The sequence below is a fragment of the Danio aesculapii genome, chromosome 18 (genome assembly GCF_903798145.1).
Source record: "Danio aesculapii chromosome 18, fDanAes4.1, whole genome shotgun sequence".
Classification (NCBI taxonomy): Eukaryota; Metazoa; Chordata; class Actinopteri; order Cypriniformes; family Danionidae; genus Danio; species Danio aesculapii.
This window is the reverse complement of record NC_079452.1, coordinates 41,096,814-41,113,440: the sequence shown is the minus strand read 5'-3', so window position 1 is coordinate 41,113,440 and position 16,627 is coordinate 41,096,814. Positions and strand designations below refer to the sequence as shown.

The 16,627-nt window shown below is 36.4% G+C and overlaps 1 protein-coding gene across 2 annotated transcripts in view; it reads right to left on the bottom strand.

Moving 5' to 3' along the window:
* Positions 1 to 16,627, bottom strand: part of kcng4a (potassium voltage-gated channel, subfamily G, member 4a) — a 40,219-nt gene that overhangs the window by 12,288 nt on the left and 11,304 nt on the right. The window lies entirely within an intron of this gene.

The window sequence follows — 16,627 nt, the reverse complement described above, 5'->3', positions numbered from 1 at the left end:
CTCCGGCTCACCCTTTCCCACTTTCTCCTGCCAAAATATGTGTTGTCAAACATTTCCTGGCACAGAATCAATAATGCCACGTCATTCCGAGAGCTCCAAGAAAAAGACCACAGGCAGGAAATTGTGCAGGTCAGCATATTGCTCACATTTAAATCGCTGTTCTCTCAGCTCCCCCAGCTGCTCTCTGCTCAATATTCTGACTGAACATTGTTTCAAAGACATAAAGGATAAAGTAAGCAAAAAAACTGAAACAGCGTGCTCAATCTGTCATGTTGGGTGTTTACCAGGTTGTGTGTGCTGATGAAGGCGAATGTCAAAATGACCTTGAGGTCAGTGCCCAGGATTGAGAGAGAGGGAGAGAGGCAGAGATGGAGATGGAGTGATTAGAATATTGAAAGAACTCTGTGTTCTACAATCACAGTAACTGGAAAGGCTCACTTTACTGGTGTGCACTAATACAGTCACAGAGCAGAGACAGACAGGCACATGACAGATGATCAGATATACTATCATCTGGGTCTTTCTGGCAACCAACCACGACTTTCCCCTCTGGAAATGCAAACACACATATACACTTCTAGAGTGTAATAAAATTACAGGCAGAACACTCAGCAGGTGAAGTGTCCGATTTATATCTAGTTTAATAATTAGATACAAGAACAACAACAAAAATGTCAAACAATATAAAATATATTTTCAGCTAGGTTTATTTGTAGTATTCAAGTAATAAACACTACATAATCATAATAAATGGAAAAAAATGGGGCTTATTTCATTTAAATGCCCTCCACATTATTTTATGCATATTTTTTTTTTTTGCATATTGTGTTAAAGGGCACCTATTTTACCCCTTTTACAAGATGTAAGATAAGCCTTTGGTGCCTCCAGAGTGTGTCTGTAAAGTTTCAGCTCAAAATACCCATCAGATCATTTATTATAGCCTCTGCCCATCATAAGAATCAGCCCATTCTGCTGTCTGAGTATACTGTAGCTGTTTTTGTAGCCTTTGGCTTTAAATGCAAATGAGCTGCTTCTTCCCGCCCACCGTTCCCACATGCATGTCTGCTTCTCATTATGTGTTACGTCAGCTAAACAGCACAGTGACAGAGACAGATTTGGATGAAGCTGAAATACAGCTCATTGGTCAAAATTACCAAGTAGTTTTATTTCATGTTTTTGTGGTGGAGTTTATTCAAGCCTTTCTGAAGTAATGAGTCTCAACCCTGGTTTATAATCGACGCGTCCGCTAGTTCGCTTGAGTGCGTGCAGCAAATGTGGCATCATTGCGGAGTTTGTGGAGGCTCGCTTTGGGTGCACGTGACATGATTTCAGCTGGAGGAGCGCAGTTTTTTTGAGACTCGAGCGAACAGTTCGCGTGGCGGCGCATTTAAATATGAACCACTTTGAAGAGATTCTGTCTGAAACAGGTATGCCTGTACAGAAATCTTTATGATCCGTGATCATAGAGATAACCTGATGATCCATAATTCTAGCCATGGGGAAAGGAGGAAAGTTTTTGTTAAAAGGTTTGGGAAAAACCTGAGGGATAAGTTTGTTAAAGCCAAAAGAGGCTGTGGCAAAGGTGGAGACCCGGTACACAATTACAGAAATATGTTTCTCCACCAGTCATAGGTTTTATACTGATGTATATGTTACAATTTTGAATTTAAAACAATTTAATAGTTACAAAACTATAATGAAGTAACAAATTTTTTCTTTGATAACTGGACAGGAATATTTCATATATCAGTTTACAATATACTGATGCCTGTTTATCTAGTCTTTATTGGTGATAGTGGTCAGGAATGTTGGACCATTATTGCCTTTTAGCATAGTTATAGGACAGAAACTAGCCAGGCAGTAATGTGTGAATTGTGGAGTGGGCTAAATAAAAAAAAAAACATCTGTATTTTTTAGTAAGTGTGCTTTTTTGCTTTTATTTTTGCCACAATAAAGAATATATTTGTAAAGCAACCCTTGTTCTGTTGTCATTAATATTTTAATACACTTAATAGGTAAATATGAACAAAAATAGATATGAACAAAAGCAAGTGATGCATCAAAGTTTAATTTTAAAAAATCTTGAATGTTATAAAAATCCTTATAATCATTAAAATAATTTATAAAAACAATAAAAATAATCAGTTTAAAATATTGAATGATATTAATGATATGACGTAGTTCTGGAAACTTCCTACTTCTCTGTTTATCTGTCTGATTTTACGGTCAGTTTCTTTTGACCGCCTCCTGTCGTTTTATAAAAAATCACAACGGCGAATGCGGCACGTATAAAAGCTTGTCCATTTCGCGAGGTGCGCATGCAGTCAGTGGAGGTGTGCGATGCAGCGCCAGGCGAAAGTATAAATCCAACTTCACACAAATGCCATTTGCAGTACACACAAACACACACGCATATATATCTATGCACGTTTACTGACGCCATGGTAATTATAGTGGTTAAGAATTACATTTTACTGTGATTTTACTGTCTTTATTATAAACATGCTCTGTTTTAAAAAATCAGTCACTGTCAGTCAATTCGGTGGAAAATGTACTACGTCACGTTGTGGTGGGCTCAAAATCACTGGGATTTGGGTTTTAATGTCAGGAAATTAAAAAAATTAGACTTGTGTTTATATCACTCCAATGTGACAGAGGGCAAACTATACATACAGACAGTTCTGTCCAAACAGCTTACAAAAGCTTCATTATAGGCGCACTTCGAAAAGCATACATCAACACAGGTGTGTGACTATACTCACATACCGTACAAAATATACTGAAATCTTCATATTGATGCCATGAAAGTGTCATTATACTTTATTTAAGGCCTTAAAGGAATTTGATGAGAAATGTGTGAGTTTGTATTAGGCATGGGACGATAACCATTTTCAAGGTATAACACGGTTTGGAAATGTTTTTTGGAAAGGTTTTAAAACCACCAAATTTTTCTGTTTTACCGTTCCTACGATATCTGTGAGATTTCATTTTTAACGTTTTCATTTTTGAGTTCTTTAGGACAACAGTCTCTCAAGCAGAAAAGATATCCAAAAATGGCGATTTAAAATGTAAAGAAATCTGTGTTTTTGAAACTAATGAAGACAGCAGAATCACTGATTCATTAGAATTATTTAGCCTGACATGTTTACTGTTCCAAAATATATAAAGTTTCTCAATATAAAATATATTGTGTTCAAAGGGGAAAAAGTTTTAGTTTTTTTACCTAGACATTTAAAAAGAATGTATTTTAGAGCAGTAAACACAATACCGTAAAACCCTGATATTTTTATCCAAGGTTATCATACCGTCAGAATCATAAACTGGCCCATGCCTAGTTTGTATCGAAATTTCAGACTTCTGATGATAGACCTCAGTATTTTGAATAATCCATGTAAGATTACCATGGGCTACATCTTAGTGGAAAAAACACTGCAAGAGATTTAAACAATGCTTTCATTTAATCACTACTGTCTGGGAGAAATAGTTAAGACAATAAAGTCAATACGAAGTCAGTCAAAGTTAATCCTATTTTCTTAATACATGTTCCTGATCTTATTCGGTGCATCAGCGTTTGTTAATTCAAAGTAAAAAAAAATAGACGTTTGTCTTCATAATCTTTAATCACAATGTAGAAGCTTGCACCGTAATGACTTTTTGGTTTACATCATCTCTCCCTTACTTTTTAAAGACTCTTTCTTTTTCTTGATCTCATCCTAACACACACACATGCACACACACACAGTTTTAGCCTGATGCTTTAATCTGTGTAATCCTCCCAAAATGCGCTCCACTCAATTTTTCCTCCTGAATATTAATTCTCCAAACAGCAAGACATTTTACTGGCTTTCTCTGTCTCTTAGCCCGGGTGTCAGAAATATGAAGCATAGGTTGGGATGGTACAGCACAGCTCTGCTCAAGCTAAAGTACACAGCGAGACGGTCTCTGAATCTTAAACACCTGCCGCTCCATCTCCCGCTTGCTAAGCACTCCGTATTTTTAACCAAGACACACTCATTCTCTTCTCACTTATGCTCCTATAATGGAGAGTAATGAAAGGATGGAGGGATGGATGTCGATGAGGAGAGTGTGTATGGGATAGGTAGCACCCTATGAAATCTATTTTGAACTAGTACAGATAAGACAAACAATGTGATGCTAAAGTAGGTTTATAGTACAAAAAAAATTAAAAACCTGACAGAAAAATAGTGATATAAGTTTAAATAAATATATACACTACATGACAAAAGTCAAAAGTCTTGTCATCGATCCCAGTTGTAAAGAGCCACAAATAATAACTTGATTTCTAAATGATCATTTGGAAAAGTGTCAGAAGGTAGATATTTTCAGATGCATCATCTGTTGAACTGCATCCCAATCACCAAAATGCAGAAGACCTTTTGGAACCCCCATGGACCCAAGATTCTCATAGAAATCAGTCAAGTTTGGTGAAGGAAAAATCATGGTTTGGGGTTATATTCAGTATGGGTGTGTGTGAGAGATCTGCAAAGTTGATGGCAACATCAACAGCCTGAGGTATTAAGACATTTGTGCTGCCCATTACATTACAAACCACAGGAGAAGGCAAATTCTTCAGCATGATATGCCAGATTTACTCGGGGCGTTATCTTCAACGCTTCCCATTCACTTTGAATGGGTGATGTCAGGTGTTGCCGAACTGCATTGTGGATCCAACTCAGGGAGTACTGCAAGAACGCTTTTTTTGCCGTTCCAGATGCCTTTAGTAATAAGTTGTTTGAGTCATTGCAGAACATTAAAAATCAAGGCATGATTATATTTTATTTTGGTAAAAGGAGCGTAATCTAGAGGCCTTTGCCTTTTATATAAGCCACTTCTGACACCAAATGATCAACTAGAAGTCAAGTTATTATTTGTTGCTCCTTAAACTTGTATAGGCAACAAGACTTTTGTCAGGTAGTGTATATTAATAAATTCAAGAGAGTCCGTTCCTCGATTCATCATGCTCTATATCACTTTTTTGGGAGCGGTCAATGCAATGCACAGCCAGGTGCTACTGAATAAACAAACCCATGCTGCACAGCCTACCAGCAAGTGGCAAAACAATCAAATGAAAAGAATGTGGATCCTAACTGTGATTTCAATAGCAGCAATCGATTAGTTTGGTACAATGCAGCAAATATGAATATCTTGTTTTGGTGCACTTTTTCCCATTATATCTAGCATGTGTTAGGTCAGTAGGAGGTCTTTTGTAAATGTTCAAACATATTCAACCACAGAAACATATCTGAAAAGCAATCTCACCTAATGTGTATTTGACTGCCTCTGGAAGTGCTAGAAAGTTGACAATCTTAAAACGTTTTATACTCTGTGTACACCTGAACAAAGTGCCATTCCACTTCTGGGCGCATGTACTTCACTAATAAAATTACACTTAGGTGAAGTAAATGGTGCTTGCTTTTGTTTATATATCAAAATTGTTTTTATCAAATGATAAGTGAAATGTTGGTGAAATAACAGCTTTAGAGATTAAGCTCATGTGTTCATGTTTTCATTGAAAACACAAGACAAGAGTCAGATGTAATAGTAGTAGTAAAGTAGTAGAGAAAAGATGCTGATTTAAACTAAAATGGCAGTCTTTCAGTCTAATATATAGTCACTAGTCAATACTTCGATTTGCCTAGTCTGCAATCCAAATTACCATAATGGTACCATATTTACCAATATTTACCATAATTACCAATATTTACCAAAATCTTGTGAAAAAAAAACAGTAAATTACAATTTTATAACTGAATTCTGCTATCCTAGTTATAGGGCCTTACATTTAGTACATTTAGATGGACACCAATACTCCAATATTAATACGATTAAGGCATTATAAAGTCTGATTAAGTGTCTACCATGTAAACATTTCATTTTTGATTACATGAATCTGACTAATGTCATAATTGAAAAATACAGAAATTGAATTAAGACGTGGAGTATTCCTATTTTAGTCACATTATCGAAGTGCAGCAAAGACATTTAAACACCTTAATCAAACTATTACCATTTTGTAGTACTTTTCGCTACATTTTGATGCACGCACAGCAGTTGTCAGGCGTTTGAAGGCAAACAAATGGTTTCAAGCAAGAGAGCACATTTTTGGTGCGAGCAGGAAATGTTGACTATGCTGAGAATTCTCCCACCAGTTCTTTTTGCAGACTCTCATCCAATATCTTCGAATTTATCGCAGGGGCATGAATGAAAAGTTAGTGGATGAAATGTTAGAGGTGGCCTGTTGCCTGAGAATTTGTATCTGCCGTCATCTGCACGCACAGTGTGAGAAATAAACAGCAGTAAAACTAGTCGCAAAATTAAAAACTAAACACCCAAAATCCCATATGGTGCCATGACGAACACAAACTGTTGTTGCATCGAATTATAAATTCATCGTTAAGTTTTTTTAATATATATAATTATTTTTTAGGGGTTTTCACCTATTTTGACAGGACAGTATAGAGAATTGATAGGAAAGTGTGGGGAGCAGAGAGAGGGGAAGGATCGGCATAGGACCTCGAGGTGGGAATCAAACCTGAGTCGTCGCGAACACCAGAATGCATGTGTTGGTACACTTTCCACAACACCATAGGCACTGACAATCGTTAAGTTTGTTAATCAAACTATGTACGAGAACATGAAAGAAACATTCAAAAAAACAACTCACGTAAACACCTTGATCATATTATTGTCTTATTCAGATTAAGGCTACACTGATTACATACATACTGATGTCCATAAAAATGTAGTCATTGAGTACATTTACATGGACATCAATAATCAGATTTTAATACGATTAAGACAATACTCTAACTTAAGAGTCCACCATGTAAACAGCGATTTTTGATTAATTCAATCCAACTAAGGTCATAATCGAACTAAACAGAAATGGAAGAAGACATGTGTAGTATGCCGATTTTAGTCACATTTTTAAAGTGCAGTACAGACATGTAAACACCACAATCTAACTATTACCGATTTGTGGGATATTTGCCGCATTTTGCAACAGGATAGTCTATACACACACGGCAGTTTGATACTATTCTCTGCACCTTCAGACACATACATCGCAAAATGCGTAGTTTTTTTCCCATATGGCATGCGGTATCAAATTCCATTAAAACAACACTCTTCCAGCAGTTCATACTCTCATCCAATATCTCGTTTGTCACAGGGGGCATGCATGAAATGTTCCTGAATGAAAGCGCCAAACTGCAGCTAAAATCTAAAAATTTTAATCAAAACACCTGAAATTACAGAAAACTCTGGAGGAAATGTGGATAGCGTGGTGACGCTAATCGAACAATGTGGTATAACATTTAAAACGGGATCATGGAAGAAACATTCAAAAGGCAACTCATGTAAACACTTTTAAACGTATTATGTCTTATTCTTACTCATGTATTATTGTCTTATTCAGATTAAGGAAAATAATTAGATTATTGGTGTCTGTAATCATTGAGAGAGTCATTGCAGATCTTTTGAGTCTTCTGTCACAGAAGAATCTGTCACAGTGCCCAATGAATTTGACTTCAGTTCAATTCGATATCTCGGTGCATTGATGATGCTTTCCATAAACAATTTTGTATTTTCTTCACAGCACAGCAATTCTTGTATTAAAATGTATAAATATATTTATATTCTGTTTTAATACAATTTTAATACAGTCAGATATATAAACTTTACCTTTAAAAACTCAAGTACATGCACAGTACAACATGGGCATTTATAGCAAATAAACAAATACAAATATCCCACTCGCTTTCTGAGCCTTGTCTAGCGAGTTCTTTCTTACAGCTCTATGATTGGTCACGCGCTCAACAGAAAGGGCTGCAATTGGCTCTAATGCTCTGCCGCTGTTCCTCAATGAGTGACACTGATAAACAACAGCGATGATCACAGCGGATCCATCAAAGACACGGAGGAGAAAACTCACTATGTAACCAGAAGTATCGCTATAACAGCCGAGAGGAGAGAAAAAGTCATGACAGCAGGTCAAATGTCCACAGTGAGAAAGAGAAATGGAGTTTACTTTCATTTTCTCAATCACAGTGAAATAGGGGCTTTTGCTGTAAGTGTCAGTGAAAGACTGTCCAACAAACACACACACAGTGAAATTGTGCACACATTGCACTTGCCTCCATTACCATAGTAAGCTACCGCAATATATCGCATATGAGATAAATGACGTCAGTACATAATAACTGGTTATTATTGCTGAATCAATACCAAATTGTCCGCGTTTGCATTGGGGTGCGCCAAAGGAAATTTTGACACCCCTAAAACCTACTGTATAGAATGTCCCCACAATTTACAACAAACATGTATGTTTATGTGTGGAAAAAGGCTGCAGAGTTCACACATATATATATATCTCTAACACAAAAATGAATCCGCTGGCAACTACTGTACCTGTGTCTGAACCCACATGACCTTTGGAGGTACTGGTCACCCACCTACATCTTTCATCTAACTGCATCGCTCTCATTCCACTCACTCTCGTCAGAGTCCTGCTTCCCCTAGTCCCTGGAGACCGATGCTGCACTCGGCCCACTTGATCTGTCCTTTATGGCGCGTTACTGCAAATCCTGTCAAGCGAGGTTTACTACCTTAGTCCTGCACCAGCAGTTTTGTGGTCTCCATCTGCCAGAGAATCTCTGCACTGTAGAAATGAGCGTAGCTACTGCAACCATTATAACTTTTATTAAAAAAAAATGCCTGTTCCCTTGCTCATTTGATAGAGATTTTTTACCTGGCTGCAGTGAAAAGAAAAAAACTGCAGCTGGCTACATAAAACAATGGCTTTCACACCAAACTGACGTTTATAGCTACTGTACCTGTTGTAAAGGTCTACTTGTTAACACTGCAGTGATAAAACAATGCATGGAAAGTATGCACAACAGGATAGTCTGCTTGCTGTGTTGCCCATGCATTCAAGTGTGTGTTCTGGGCTAAGTGTAAATGGCACTGTAACATCCTCTCCTTCCCTTTCAGAAAAGCATCTGTAGATTTAGCCAAGACCCAGGAGATACTGAACAGACACGGATATACACCAGCAAGCTCACAAACATCTCAATGGAAAATAACAAGAGGTCAATGGATGGGTTTCTTCATCTTCCTGGTCTGTACAGGAGAAAAAGAGAAAGGAAGAAGACACATACAATCGTGGAAATTTCTAAATGATCAGATCAACAAAAATGAAAATCAACCTTATAGTGTTCCAAACCATACTTTCTTTCTTTTGTGGAAGACGAGAGAAAGTACTTTGAGAATTTTCTCAATTTTGCCCTCAAAGAAGTCAGTGGGAGCCAAATGGTTTGTTTACAGTGCAAATATATTTTGCTTTCTCACTTCATTGTGTTAAAAAACTGATTTAAATGAGAATTGTTATGAATTGGAAAACATTTCACAATCTTGTATTGAAAATATTTTATTTAGCAGAATTAATCTGAAATAAAAATACTGAATTGACTGAATATTAGGTGTAATATTCAGTCAAAATAAATGGTCATTTATTCTAGTTCAATTTAAAAAGTAAAACAAATGTCCAATGACCAACAATGCTTTGATTTCTCAGTCTCACATAAGGATTACGAACATGCAAATCTGGAACCAATGCTACCACATTATCACACTCATTTGCCTTAGCCTATAACCTCTTTTTGAAAATCAAATGCCATAAACCTAATGTAAACCAATAATTCATTAATTCTGTTTTTAAAGTAGTCTTGTTAATACTGCATGTACAGTAAGTTATTTCCATTTAAACACACTAGACAGATACCTGAAAGCTATTTAGAGGTGCCTTACTGTATACTGCATTGATTCAGTAAGTTAAATTATTCTCTGATCTACATTGTAGGTACGTGGCTTGGGTAAGCTACAGAAATGGTTTCATATGCTCATTTATTTCCCATAAAATATCCCTAGATTCAGAAGGTTCATATTGACCATATTTGGAAGGGTCGTGAATATGAATAAGCTATGCTCTGACTGGCAGCTTGCTCTCTCTCTCTCTCTCTCTCTCTCTCTCTCTCTCACACACACACACACACATGGTTGTGGATACAATTTAGGCTAAATTATAATTAAACTTGACAAAAAAGACAGACAGAGATGTATTGTGTTGTATTTTGAAACTAAATTGTCTTTATATTGATTATTATCAATCTCTGCATAAATGGATGGCATATAATACAGTGTATACAGCGTATATACAGTGTATAGCAAATTTATTATAAAGATAAACCTAAAAATAACTGGAAAATAAAAGGAAAATGGTCATTGTTGTCTCACTACGAAATGTGGTGGCTTATCAAGCGAAGAATGGGGCATGCATAGTAATGATCCCAGAGCAACAAACGAGTCTGTGTTCTAACTGCTAAACTCTTGATTATTTGGCAGCTCATCAGGTCCGGATGAGTAGAATGTGACCTAAAAGTACATGCAAATCTTGAGGGTGTGCCCTGTGAATCACGCAACAGTCTGTTTTGTGTTCTGATAGGCCTATTTTTTCACCAGGGCTTTACACTTGTCGAATTTACATGAGAGTGAGGAAACAATGGTGTCTGAGGCTCATGGGATGCCCATTTCCATACAGTATATTGATCTTTTATTATTCGACTACGCTTAGGTGTACTCAGATTTCTTTATAGGGCACATTTAAGTTAATTTTGTTATACTGCCCCCTGTGGCATCTTTCAGAACACATTTTTACACAACAACCCACAAGCTAGAAAAGTCTGCATGCATGCACTTGTATAGAATGTGATTTAGGCCTTTAAGTAAAGCATTGTGACGGCTGCATAATTCTGTGCTCCTCCACAGCAGGGGCTGAAACTCAGAGAGACACAAAGAACAATGAATTATACTAAAAAAGAGAAAGAAACATGTTACAGTCCTCCACAGCTCTCAGACTTCAAGGGTGATTCATCTTCAAACGGCTCAGATACCTGAAGCAGTTAAAAAATACACACTTAAAACTCAGAGCAGTGGTGTCCTGGAGTGACCCAGTCATTCCAATTAAGCATCTGTGAAATGACTTAAACACTGCAGTCTGAACACAGTTCCTGCTTAACTTAATGAAGTCCAACACCAGTTGCTTGTCAATAGACAAAGTAATTGCGGCCAAAGGTGATCCTGTTTCGTATTAAGTCTACAAAGAGAGACAAACACAGATTTTTAATAAACATAATGAAAAGTATTAATTTTATACTAATACTAATAATATACAGAAGTTCAATGAAACCCATGTTTATACCTTTGAAGTCAGAATTAATAGACCCTTTGAATCATACTTTTTTTATATTTCCCAAAAGATGTTTAACAGAGCAAGGAATGTTTCACAGTATTTCCGATAATATTTTTCTTCTGAAAAAGTTTTATTTGTTTTATTTCGGCTAGAATAAAAGCAGTTTAAATTTTTTTTAAAAACATTTCAAGGTCAATATTATTAGCCCCCTTAAGCTACATTTTTTCCCGAATGTACAGAACAAACCATCATTCTACAGTGACTTACCTAATTACCCTAACTTGCCTAGTTAACCCAATTAAGCCTTTAAATGTCACTTTAAGCTGAATATTAGTGTCTTGAAAAATATGTAGTAAAATATTATGTACTGTCATCATGGCAAAGATAAAATAAATCAGCTATCAGAGATGAGTTATTAAAACTATTATGTTTAGAAATGTTTAGAAAATCTCTGTTAAACAGAAATTGGGGAAAAATATACAGGGAGGCTAATAATTCAGGGGGGCTAATAACTCTGACTTTAACTATGTCCATGCACAAGAAAGTAGAATGAGAGAAAGAGAGGAAGAGGAAGAGCAAAACACCCACAAAGTGTGGCCAACCCAAGATGAGTTGTGAGTATCCTGCAAATTTAATTCAAGAAAATTATAGGGGAAGATAACAAGCGGATGGGCATTAAAAAAGCATTTTAACTCCGAGATGAAGCTACTTCTGGAATGAATCTTCTGATGGATGGCACTATTTACTCCATTTACTATCTCTCTGCATCTGCTGAATCAAAAATGAGCTCAAGAGGAAAAATGATCAGATGTGCGCACATACATTAACAGCACTGCACCATGCCTCTTTTCTCACTGTCATTTCTAGTTGCTTTACTTCTGTTGTGTTAAATGAAAAGCAGAAAAGCCCATTAAATAACTTATAAGATAATAAAAAAAATCTATGCAATGTTTTTTGATGCAATCTAGGTCTAGCTACTCTTGAAGTGACCTGGGTTTTAATGACTTGCCTGACTTGATTAAGACCAGTAACCTTCCGGTTACCCATAATTTGCAACCACTACACTACTGTATATCACCAGCAAAGACAAACACTGCCGCATAACGCCAGCCATGTCTCTGTTTGTTTATACATACACCTGTGAAATACTCCAGACTATCTTTTTGCGAACCCTGCAACCTTGGAACTGAAAAGCTGTTAGTGCTTGGAATGGTAAACAGCAGGCAGTCGTAAGCACAGCTTCAGTTCGGAACATTTTCCTTCAAGTCATGCTGCTCATTTAAGGAGTTCAAGCAAGTCAATTCGTTCAGGACCTCAGCTCTAGTTTTAAACAAAGGTGATTGTGGTGCAATAACACTTTTGACCTACACTGACACTTTGTGGCTTGAAAACTCTTGCTGTTGAGTGTCATAAAAAAACCTATTCTGTAAAGTGCATGTGGGGGCAATGACCCCCCAATTCCTCCTGCATCAATATTGGAGTGCTGCCAGGTTGCCAGCTATTTTACTTGTAATACACTTTTACTAAAAATGAAAGCACACAGAATAAAAAAAGTCAGTCCATTTGCAGTAGAGAGTTCCTGTAAAATGGAAAAACTAAAACTCGACTCACTTAAAGCCATGGAATTAGTAATCGACCCTTCCAACCCACTTAGACAGTGTTTCCTGCACCATTATTCCTCTGCTGAACTTCCTGCCTCATGGCAAAACAAATTTAGGTTTTAGCTGATTTAAACTTACAGTGTGAATTGAGTGCTATAAAAGAGAAAAAAATTATCCTACAAAATTATATACAAACAATATACACTACCTGACAAAAGTCTTGTTGCCTATCCAGGTTTTAGGAACAACAAATAATAACTTGACTTCTAGTTAACCATTTGGAATCAGAAGAGGCTAATATGAAAGGCAAAGGCCTTTAGATTACACTTATAATACCAAATTAAAATATGATCATGCTTTGATTTTTAATTATTTAATTAGGACAGTGAGGTCTGACTTTGCTTAGTTTTGTTACTTAACAGAAATAATGTAGAGTGTAGAATATAAAGTCATGCTGCAGTGGAAAAAAAGAATTAATATTGTGTATGACTCCCATGAGCTTGGAGAACTTCATCCATACATCTCTGCAATGACTCAAATAACTTATTAATAAAGTCATCTGCAAGAACAACAAATGGCTAATATGGAACAACAAATAACTTGACTTCCAGTTGATCATTTGGTATCAGAAGTGGTTTATTTAAAAGGAAAAGGTAAAACTTTTACCAAAATAAAGTATGATGCACTCTTGCAGGACTCCCAGAGTTCATCAAGATTCTTCAGATTCATCTTCAATGCCTCCTTCATCTTACCACGCACATACTCAATAATGTTAATTTCAAGTGACTGGGCTGGTCAATCCTGGAGCACCTTGACCTTCTTTGCTTTCAGGAACTTTGATGTGGAGGCTGAAGTATGAGAAGGAGCACTATCCTGCTGAAGAATTTGCTCTCTCCTGCGGTTTGCAATGTAATGGGTAGCACAAATGTCTTGATATCTCAGGCTGTTGATGTTGCCATCCACTCTGCAGATCTTTTGCATGTCCCAATACTGAATGTAACCCCAAACCATGATTTTTGCTTTACCAAACTTGATTGATTTCTATGAGAATCTTGGGTCCATGTGGGGTCCATTAGGTCTTCTGCAGTATTTGTGATGATTGAGATGCAGTTCAACAGATAATTCATCGGAAAAATCTACCTTCTGCCACTTTTCCAAATGATCAACTAGAAGTCAAATTATTATTAGTTGCTCTTACAACTGGAATTGACGACAATACTTTTGTCAGGTAGTGTAGACATGCAAATAACAACCAAAACAACAAATGTTTTTCTCAATTGTTGCACAGCTAAATCAGTACTTTCTTCTTTACAAGCAAATTAACTTTTGTAAACCACACATTATGGATGTTTATGTAAAATAAGTGACTGTCTAATTTACCTTAAATCATTTCAACGTTTTCATTGAAGAACCTTGAAAAATCTGTATATACCCTAAGTATGATTCATAGACCTGGAAACGTTCTCTATAGGAATACAATATTAAAGCTCCACAGGCTCCAAAATCAATATCCAGTAAATCACAAATAACTGCAAATGTCATAGTGACTTGGTGATGAATATCTTTGTGAACAATGAAGTCAAAAATGCTGAAGGCCTTGAAGTCAAAAATGCTGAGAAGTCAAAAACACTGTCTAACATGTAAATCTGGAAGCCAATGTTATAAATACAAATTTGTCTGCAAGGCATTATTTAAATCGGTCCAATTACTGAAAATATATAAATTATCCTAATTAAGTATAAAACAAAGCCCAATTATTTAGAGGTGCTCCCTTTTTTTGCAAACTTTGCTTCTTAAAGCTAGAATACACAATACTTTATTATTGCAAAGATATTTTTCATTGTATTACTTAAAACTCTCATCACAAATTGATTTCTATACATGTAAATGTTCAGCTTTTTTATGCATGGTCTCAAAATGTTGAAAAAATTACGCCACGGCAGCAGTTTTTCCATTTAGACTGGTAATTACCTGGCTTCATTTTGTTAATATAATGAAGTTTTCAGCTAATGCACACCTTTACAAATTTGTTATACACTAACAACAGCTAGATTTAACAATAATCATCAATAAACCGTGTTTTTTTTTTAATTATTGTAATGGTATGTGCTTTAGAGGTGTACGTAATACCTGTAGGTATTCTGCACATCCCTGGTGCTTTGTGGAGCAAAGTTGTCTCACTGGTGGATGAGACATGAGGTAATCTGAAAGTGTCATATTTGACTTTGGGCTGAATGATTAATTGCATTTGCGATTGTATTATGATTTATATGTATATGTATTAAGATTATAAAATGTCATTCTGAAACCTCAAAAGCAGTGAATACCCTATGGTCATGGAACATGCAAGAGTAAAGCAGTCTGCAGAGGAGGAATCAGGTTACAGGCTTGTTTGGATGCACTATGTGTATACAATTTGCACATAACTGGTATGCAGCAGCACATGTGCAGTTAAAATAAAACATGTGGCTCAGATATGGTGCTAGAGAAGCACGTTTGAATAACAGAGCTGTTGGTATTTTTATGATGGTAAGTTCCCCCATCCATCAATGGTAATATAACAATTAAAAAACTGGTCAAATGTGTGTTGCTAGTAGGGTTGGGCGGTGTTGATAAATTTGGCATCGTACGATGTCTAATGTGAAACATCAAGATGGACGATGGCATCGTCGTAGGCGGCGGTGAATTAATTATTTATGAATAATTAATTAATTCATAACTAATTAATTATTTGTAGCCTACCATTTCAACTACCTGACGTGAGTGTACGCTGCAGCGCATGACAGAATATATGTGGTGTGGACATGGATCGTTTTCGTTCTAAAATGCCATTTTAAAATCAAGACGTATTAGTGTAAATGGGGCCTAAGTGTGTGTTTTTTCATGAGCAGGTTGCTGCTGCGATGGGGGCGGGGTGGAGGATCGCGATGCCGGCTCAGCATCGTGATGTCTATTGACCATCGGCGATGGACGATGGCATCGTCTATCGACTCAACCCTAGTTGCTAGTTGTGTAAAATACTGAACTTATCTTCGTTACCTAAACTAATTTGTTTTCAAAGTAGCGATGATAGTGTAGGCTTTGGAGATTTAATTAATAGGCATGGGCATCAGTCCGAAGTTCGAAATTGAGGAAATAATGCGAAAGCCCCAGATGATCACGCAGTCACACACAAAGATATCTGAGATATGACAATATATGCAAATCCATAACTAAAAGTTCATCTTTAGATTTCAAAGGCACAAAAATATATGTTTCAAAATATAAGAAAATATAAAAATTGAAAACATTTTGAAAAAATATTTCAAAATATTACAAAAATAGGTGTATATAAATTAATTTGACAGGATCGCAGAATGGAAAATTGCAGAAAAATTATCTGTAACTCTTGTAATATAATCATATTGTGTTGTCCTATTGACCTTATTCTTTAATGTGGAAGTGCGCTCATTTTTGCGATTTTAGAACTTCCGATTCAGCTGCCTATGGGAGAAATGTCTAGGAATAATAAACCGCGGACAACGGTTAAACTACTTGCTCGACAAACAAACGTTTGTCTGATTATACAAACACAGCAGATTCATATAATAAGAAAATGTGAGTTTTCAACATCATGCAGCATAAAGAGCTGTTTTGAACATCTAAAAATGAATGTGAATGAGATTGAAAGTCTCGAGCCAAAGGGATTCAAATGGCTGCGCCCGCTTGTACGCGAAAAATAGGTGAATTACCGGTTTGTAAACATTCAGGATGCGCG